The sequence below is a fragment of the Malus sylvestris genome, chromosome 16 (genome assembly GCF_916048215.2).
Source record: "Malus sylvestris chromosome 16, drMalSylv7.2, whole genome shotgun sequence".
Classification (NCBI taxonomy): domain Eukaryota; kingdom Viridiplantae; phylum Streptophyta; class Magnoliopsida; order Rosales; family Rosaceae; genus Malus; species Malus sylvestris.
In genome coordinates this window covers 30,393,027-30,402,457 of record NC_062275.1, presented here as the reverse complement: position 1 = coordinate 30,402,457, position 9,431 = coordinate 30,393,027, and the positions used below count along the sequence as shown (strand labels likewise).

General features: G+C 41.5%; 2 pseudogenes; both read left to right on the top strand.

The window, feature by feature from the left end:
• The first annotated feature begins 1,078 nt into the window (after positions 1-1,078).
• On the top strand, positions 1,079-2,888 carry LOC126607163 (RING-H2 finger protein ATL13-like; annotated as a pseudogene).
• Positions 2,889-6,100: 3,212 nt separating this feature from the next.
• Positions 6,101-6,687, top strand: LOC126609279 (lysine histidine transporter 1-like; annotated as a pseudogene).
• Positions 6,688-9,431: the final 2,744 nt, after the last annotated feature.

The window sequence follows — 9,431 nt, the reverse complement described above, 5'->3', positions numbered from 1 at the left end:
CAAAAATGTCACTTTCCTTTTGTTTTTTTGTTTTGTTTTTTTTGGCCTTTGGGGGTCCATCGTAGAACTCTCCACTCACTCGACATCACTAAAATACACAAAATCCTAAGCTCCCCCTTCTAATATTTCCAAAACGTACTATTGTTTGTACCTATCTTTCTTCTGACTTTTTAACTTTTTATCACATTTATCATTTTGAATACTACTAGAGAGGTTACTGTGCGGTAAACTAAATGAAATAAAAGTTTAAGATTAGATTATTACTTAAATGTTGAACGTACTTATTTTTTATTAATGACATATAATTTAGTTTGCAGGTTTGATCTACTTAGCAAATACTCTATCTTTCTTGTCCATTACCTAGGAAAAAAAAGGTGATCCATTATTAATGTATTTATCAACCTAGGTTATCTCCAGTTAAAAACTATAGACCACATTTAATTTTAAGATTGCCACGATAAATCTTCAACCAAAAAGCTAAAAGAAATCACATTATTGAAGAGGGACTTACAGTCTTCAAATAGGAGATGATTGAATAGAATTGAAAGAATGAGATCAGAAATAACAAAATAGGTAATGTTAGGAAAACTAAATTTTAGACAAAATTTGCTAATTAAATTATGTGTTACCAATAGGAATGGGCATGTTTATCAATGCTTAAATCATAATCCAATCATTAACTTCTATATCATTTAGTTTAGCAAATTTGTCTTGTATATCTAAGTATTGCCCATAACAAAGGTTATTAAAATATGTTAACCAAATAAAGAAAATCCATTTAAGAATTATAGTTTCACACAACTTTGTGAAGACTTCTAGCATTATTTCCAGTTAAGCTGCATTGGGGTTGATGCAGGTTTGGTTTGTAGTCAACCAGAACAAGTAAAAGAAGAAGAGCCTTGCATTTGATGAAGACCATGATTTCATGTTCTAAAAATTTTAAATTAAATAATGTGAGTGACTGCCTAATGTGCCATTTATAACTTTGCAGGTTGGTGGATTTATTGGCTTTTCAAATCTCACCTGTGTCACCATTTATTTCCATCTTTCACATTCAATATTTCCTCTCTCCTCTCTCTCTCTCTCTCTCTCTCTCTCTCTCTCTCTCTCTCTCAATATTTCAATTTGCAACACATGACACCAAGCCTAAATAACTTTCTGGGGTTTGGATGTTTTGGAGTCGGACTTGTTTCCAACTTTGCATACCAGATGGGGTTCTTCGGTTAGCTGCCTGAAGCTCAAAGCTGCTATCTTGGGGAGCTCATTGTTCCAAACCCAACCTTTTGTCCTTGGAAAAAACAAAAACAAAAAATGGTATGGATGTGGAAGCTCCTTGAAATCAAAGAAAATGGGGTTTCTTCAATTCCCACGTTCCCACCATACTTTGTTCCTCAGCTTCCTCCCCCACCCCCAAATCTCCAATCAAATAGTTTGAGTTTTGGGAACAAAGTCAGTCCAAGCATACTGCTAATAGTCATAATAGTAGCCATTGTTTTCTTTGTTGCTGTGCTGCTCCACCTCCTTGTTAGATTCCTCCTGAGGCCTCCAGCCAGAGATTCAGAGGACTTGGAGAGTGTGACAGTTCTCCAAGGGCAACTGCAGCAACTGTTCCGCCTCCATGATGCAGGCGTCGACCAGTCCTTCATAGACGCCCTCCCTGTCTTCTACTACAAAGCCATCATTGGATTGAAAAACCCTTTTGATTGTGCTGTCTGTTTGTGTGAGTTTGAGGCTGAGGATAACCTCAGATTGCTCCCCAAATGCAGCCATGCCTTCCACATGAAGTGCATTGACACTTGGCTCTTGTCTCACTCCAGTTGCCCTCTCTGTAGAGCTACTTTGCTCCCTGATTTCTCACGCAGCAATGGCTGCTCACCCATTGTTTTTGTTCTTGAATCTGGGAGTGACAGCTCCAGAGAGATGGTCTCTGATAGAGATGGACTCACTTCCCATCTGGGTTTTCATGGAGACATGGAATTGGGGTTGTCATACAAATCTTGCGAAATTGTGGCGAAAAATGAGGCTAACACGGCGGTGATGGTGGATTCCGGGAAAAAGGTAGTGCCTGTGAAGCTTGGGAAGTTCAGAAATGTGGATAGTGGGGGTGAGGGGAGTAGTGACAGCAATGTGGATTCAAGGAGGTGCTTTTCTATGGGCTCATTTGCGTATGTGATGGATGACAAATCTGGATTGCGAGTACCGATTAGAGCCTCGATGAAAAGGCAAGCAATGTCGGAATGCGATTGTGAGTCGAGGAGAGAATTCAAGTTTAGTGGGGTCGAAGCAATTGGAAGCCTTGAAACTCAAGGAACTAGTACTGGCGCTAGTTGTACTAATGGCAATGGCAGTAATGGCATTGGGAGGAGCATGCGGGAGAGCTTCTCCATATCGAAGATTTGGCTTATGGGGAAGAAGGAGAAGCCAAATGGGGCGGCAGATTCGTCACGAAGGGCCTTTTCGTTTCGGTTTCCAGTGCACCAGAGTGCGGTGGCGGCAGGGGAGGGAGCGAAGGCCAAGAATGTTGGGAGTGAGAGTAGGAGGACAATTTCAGAGATTGAAATTGGGAGGTAGGAAAATGGAGGGAGTGAAGTGGGTTGTGATGAGGAGAATGTTAGCTGTAACAGTTTGGATTCACAAGCAAATCCACCATCTTTTGCAAGGAGGACGCTGGTGTGGCTTACGGGAAGACATTTGAACAAAGTTGTTTATTCATCACTTCATCCTAGTGTTTATTAGTATTTATTTATTTTAATTTATTTGATTTTGATTTTTTTAGATGGATAAATTATTATTTTTGATTACTGCTTTCTGGAAGGTATATTTTGGAGTTGTGTAATTGGGAAATGAAGCGGACTTTGAGTAGAGATATTAACACAAAAATTTTGGCATTTATCTTGTCGAAAGATGCAAAATGTTTCCTCTCATAGACTCGTAGTAATTGGGAGTGAGAGTTGGATTTTGTTGCTTGATTTGTTTGTTGCGTGTCTACTTCAAACGTTGGTGTGCTCGAGATTTATGTAATTTTATTTTACAACTGTTAGTTTTCCGAGTTGTTTTGGGAGCCGGAGTCTGCGTTTTGCATTGTCCTTTTAGAGGAAAACACATCATTAGGGCTACAAAACCACAACTAAGTACCGCCATTAACTTTGGTAGATGCTCACCACTCTCCTACTAGCTTGCAACGTCTCATTTTATTTAACTATAGTCAAAATTAATGCTAATTGTGTGTTCACTGTATTTTTTTTAATTGAAAACAATAACATATTACATCAGTGGCGAAGCCACATGGAGATCAATAATGACCTCGGCCTATCCTGAAATTTGATAATGTATATGTATTGTTAGTGTTTCCAATAAATAGCTTGTAGTGCACTGGTAAGTGGAGTTTGAGAGTTCCACGGGCCCCTGGGTTTGAAAATCATTGATGTTAAAAGCCTTCTAGTTGTTTACCCATAAAAAAAAAACTAAATTACATAGTAGCCCCTCAGGTTTGAGGTCAATTACAACCTCATACAACAACTTTAAAACATTTCACTTTCATACATCCAGTACCATTTTATTTCAAAATAACACCTCCGTTAGATTTTCCATCCATTAGTCTGTTAAATGCTGACGTGGCTGCCACATTTGTGCTGATGAGGCTGCCACGTGGCAAAAAAATATTTTTTTTTAATCTAATCTTCTAAATATTAAAAAAAAAAAAAAAAAAAAACTTGAAATCGCAGAAACCCACCCCACGCCTCTTCTCCCTCTATCTGTTTCTTCTTCTCCGCCCAACACAGAAAAACACCAACCACTCTTTCTTTTCTCTTTCTCTGCTCTCTGCATACAAACCCACATACCCCCCCCCACGTGCCGCAACCTCTCTTCTTCCCTCCCGACGCCGCAAGCAAACCTGGAAACATCCACCCCCAAAAAATCTGCAACCAAACCCAGAAAACTTCCCCCCCCCCCCCAAACAAACCCAGATCCGAAACCTCTTCTTTTCTCCCTCTCTGCTCTCTGCATACAAACCCACATACCCCCCCCCCCCCGGCGCGCCGCAACCTCTCTTCTTCCCCCCCGACCCAAACCTGGAAACATCCACCCCCAAAAAATCTGCAACCAAACCCAGAAAACTTCCCCCCCCCAAACAAACCCAGATCCGATACCTCTCCCCTCTCCCCCCCCCCCAAAAAACCCGGACCCAGTGCTCCTCTCGTCGGCTCTAACAACGAGGTATGTATTCAAATTTTGAATTTTTTCAGTGCTTGGTTGGTGGGTTTGGGGTGCTTACGAATGCGGTCAAAGTTCTGATTTTTGAATGGTTAATCTCAAACCACGGAACGATGCCGCACCGAGAAGAGAGAGAGAGAGGGGAGGAAGGCTGAAGAAAAAGTGAAAAAGGATAGCAGAGAGCAGAGAGGGAGAAAAGAAAGAGTGGGCGGAGAAGAAGAAACAGAGAGGAAGAAGAGAGGTGGGGGGGTTTCTGCGTTTTCAAGTTTTTTTTTTTTTTAATATTTAGAAGATTAGATTAAAAAAAATAAAAAAATAAAAAAATTATTTTTTTTGCCACGTGGCAGCCTCATCAACACAAATGTGGCAGCCACGTCAGCATTTAACAGACTAATGGATGGAAAATCTAACGAAGGTGTTATTTTGAAATAAAATGGTACTGGATGTATGAAAGTGAAATGTTTTAAAGTTGTTGTATGGGGTTGTAATTGACCTCAAACCTGAGGGGCTACTATGTAATTTACTCTAAAAAAAAAGGCCTTCTAGTTTTTTTTCAAACTTAAACCTCCTTTGTTTTACCATATAAATGAAGGTCCATATTATAATTAGCTTTCAAACTAATTAGCCTTATGTTTTATCATATAAAAATTAATTCCTTTTTTGTTGAGTTCATGTAATAATTTTGAAAAGGAAATTCATTTAGAAGAAGATCCAATTACATTGAAAGGAAAATTTCATGGTAATAGTTTTGAGTTATGAACTTAAATTTTTTTTCGATCTTTCCTTTTTATTAAAACTCTTAAACAAGTTATGTTTTTATGATATAATCATCTAAATACTAAATTTTTCATAAAAAGTTAATGCCCCGCCACTCTTGTTTGATAAATTTTGGGGTGTATTATCGACACCCTTTTTTACTTCTCACACACCCATCAATTTTCGATTCTTGAATGTAATGAATTGAAGAAGATCAAAGGACAAAAATTAACAAAGGTGTGTGTGGATGCAAATTTCCGCCGTCTTAACCTTTGACAAAAATGCACCTGCAAAATAATAACACCTAAGATTAAGGCCAAAAGCCTCACGCGCCCACGATGAATGAGGGAAGGGGCTTTGGCCAAAGAATCTTCGATGCCAAAGTTAGAATTTGAAAGAGAATGTGTTTAGGAATTTGTGGGTAGAGAATGACTTAGAATTATAGCAGGAGAATAGGGCTATTTATAGGGGAGTGACCGGCCCTATTTGGAAAATAGGGGCCCGGCTATACATGGTCAAATTAGGGGTGGGCAAACAGATATAAGAACCGTAGGTCGGGATGAGTAATGTAGGTTCGGGGCGGGTACGAGGTGGTTCTTTATCACCGACACCATCTGCCCCGTCCGTCCTCGTCCTCATCGACAATCAAAATTCGAGCTGCTGCTTACTCCACCGTAGTCAGAATCGAGCCAACCGAGCCAGTTGTGGTGCAAAATGAGGCCGTCAATAGCAAGAAACACGACGGGCCCATCAACAATGAGCGACACTCCCCTCCGCAGCGAGCAGTGTCCATTGTAGCAAACAGTAACGGTAGTCCAACAACTTTGTCCGCGATGACCCATAACTGCCGATGGTGACCAGACCCGACCCCTGCAACTCCGGCGAGTTTGGACCAGATCCATCAAGCTCCTTCTATTCTCCTTCCCGTTGCCCTGTGATGGTTAGTGAAGAGGCTGACGTGGTGGCAGAGATGAAGCTTGAGCCGTAACCATTGTCGACGACTCTGCTTGCTACAAACTGTTTCATGTACGAGATCTGCAGCTCAACCAGCGGGGCACAACCTGCCATGGAAGCTAAAGCAACAAATGAGCAAATAAGTATGGAAGCCAAGCCTTAGCTAATCCTGCAACTATGGTAATTCAAGCTCTAACTGACGAAAATTCTTCCAACCTCGACAATGTGGACGAGAGACCGGAGAAGCAGTCACAAATCATTGATGATGAAAAGGCAAGGAAGCATAAGGAAATAAATGATTGGCTTCCAATTACTTCGTCAAGGAATGCAAATTGGTGGTACGCAGCTTTCCACAATGTCAATTCCATGGTTGGAGCTGGTGTCCTAGGTCTTCCCTTTCCAATGTCCAATCTCGGATGGGGTCCAGGATGTGTTGTAATGGTGCCCTCATGGGTGATCACTTTGTTCACGTTGTGGCAAATGGTTAAGATGCATGAAATGGTTCCCGGCAAGCGGTTCGATAGGTACCATAAGCTAGGGTAACACGCCTTCGGTGAAAAGCTTGGCCTCTGGATTGTGGTGCCTCAGTAGCTCATGTGCGAAGTTGGTGTCAACATTTTGTACATGGTCACAGGTGGACAATCCCTGCAGAAGATCCATAAGATAGTGAAGAAAGACAAGGATCCCATCAAGCTCACCTACTTCATCATGATCTTTGCCTCCGTGGAATTTGTCCTCTCCCATCTCCACCAACTTCAGTGACCACCATCAAACGACTAGCCGGTCATAAAGCTCGACACCTTGCACCACCTCGAGCTCGTCATTCAGGCCACCATGATCAAAATCAGCGAATAACTTCAATAACCGCCGTCGAACGACTAGTCGGTCATGAAGCTCGACACCTTACACTCTGCCTCAAGCTCTAGCTGCCTCTGTACCTCCACCATGGCTGTTGCCTTGGAATATGATAACAAAACCAAAATGTATCAACTTACATATACTTGCCTTTGTTGCTGCCTGTGAATGTGATTAACAAAACCAAAGCTTTTCAACTCACACCTACTTGCCTCCCTGCTCCATGCCTAGCCTCTTACTACTCCAAGCTCCTCTGCATTTCTCCCTACACCCTGTAGGGATATATAGAACAAAAAGGGAAGGTGTTGGCTGACAAAAACAAAAAAAAAATAATATGAAGATTTCAAGAATAGTGTATGGCACCATGTGAAGGATTGTAGGTGGGATTAAGCTGCAGGACAAAGGCACATGTTCAAAAGTGACCCATCAACACATTTGACGTGAGTTCACGCATGCCAATTCAAAGGTGGAGCTCACATTTTTTCTAAAGAGGAATGATATCTTATGCAAATTCAAGCATCCATCAAGGGATCCAGCAGTGTCAATGTACCATACTCATCATCAGAACATGTACACACACGCAAAAAGAAGGTGCAAGCTACTGTTAGCAAGTCAAGAAAGAAAAAGGAAATGGGTGGTGGCAACAGAATGATGCACTAGTCACCATCTAAAAGGAAATGGGTGCACTAATCACTATCTAAAAAGAAATGGGTGCATCAGACACCATTTAAAAAAAAGAAAAAAAAAGAAAAAGGAAGTAACACATCTTAGTCAGATATACGTTTTAGCACAACATACTGAATAAAATAAAGCATGTCCATTGATATCTCTAAGACATTACAAGTGCGTGAAACAAAAAGGGAGCCTTCACAAATGTCACTTATGTGAAACCTCAGTACTTGGAGTCTTAGTACTCGGCGGAACCCTAAAAGATAGAGGCACTGAAGATAGCTTATTTGGAGCCTCAATACTTGGTCGAACTCCAGATGACGAAGGCAAAAAATGCCTCTGGAATACATCCACAAACTTCCGATGGTCACTTTGAATCCGACCTTCGGAGTCCAGCAGCCGATCAAGCTTCCTCTTTATGCCCGTCGAATAACTATTTGCAAGCATATGCAACTCTCTATTTTCGCGCTTGAGCTGTCTGATCTCTTGACTAAGAGCTGCCACCTCAGCTGTCAATGATTCAACCAGGCGAGCCCGAGCAAGTAAGCGTTGGCCCATGTTGGAAACAGAGTTCGCACACTGGACACTGAGAGCCTGGGAATCTTGAACAGCTAACTTATCGGACCGTCATGAAAGTATCCTATTATCTCTAGGAGTGATGAGGTTCCTAGCTATAACCGTAGCTGTCGTTGCATCCCTCATCACAGAGTCTTCAACTGTAAGAGGGCCATTAGAAGAAAAGAAGGACGGGCGCCATATATTACCCTGACACGGTGCACCCGTGTCACTGCTGAGACTCAAATCTAAGCAAATGTTAGACGGGTTAGCCATTTTCAAAAATGGTAAAAGAAAAGAGTTTGAGGGAATAAAATCTCAGGAATACAACAAAGACAATTTTTCAAGGGCGGGCAATCTTCAAAATGTGCATGTCGAATGCAATTGACACCTCTTAAAAAAAAAAGAGGCAACACAACCACTTGTTAAAAAAAAATCGAAGAGACACCACTCTTCGAATTTCAAAACCCGGATTTTCCTGCGTAAAGTCCGTCAACACTTTTCAGATGCAGTCTCAGCTTTCGGCTATCACGTGCAACTTTGTCAGAAATCACTAACAAATTTGAAAACGTGTGAAGTCCATTATTCCAACTACCACTCTTTTGGCCGACAAGCATGGGTGACAAGGCCACATCCACACTGCCATTTGCTATCGAGAACTTCCTATATAGTTCGACCTTCATCCTCCATGGCAAGGCACACATCCAAAAGGCCTGGCTCTTCTTCCTTGCCAAATGCATCTGGAACCAAACCCTTCAACATACTCAGTTTTCTTCCTCCCTGAAAATAAAAACGCCTGACTCTTCTTCCTTGCCAAGAGTACATCTGCAACTAAAACCTCTCAACATACTCAGTTTTCTTCTTCCCTGGAAATACCTTTTCAACCAAGTCACACCAGAACAAAGGTATCTTATATCACTAGGGTTGAGAGCAAGAGTATCTCATAGCATGCTTTCTCCCTATCATTTTCTTTGTCCTCCCTCTTCATTGCAGGACAAGGAGAAAGAGAGCAATCAACCGGTACTTGGAGTCAACCTTCTGATTTGGAACCGACTGCTTAGAAACCTCTTCCCTGATTGCTTACCTAGCATCGCCTTCAACTTATCTTCAACTATTGATGTACTTCCAGAGAAGACACCACATCTGCCTGGAAAACAAAAGATGCAAGTGAAGATGATACATCGAAGCATGTGGAGACAAGCGCAAAAAAATACATGCTGGTTCATCCGCTACTTCTTCAAAAGCAAACGTATCTCATATCATCAGGGTAGAAAGCAAGAGTATCTCATATCATGCAATCTCCCTGTCCTTTCCTTCATCATTGTTCTTACCTGTAAAGACAAAGATAAAGAAAGCAATATGTCGAAACCTCCACTCGAGTTCCTGGTAAGGAACCGACTGCCTGGAACCTTCCTGAGTGTTTCAAC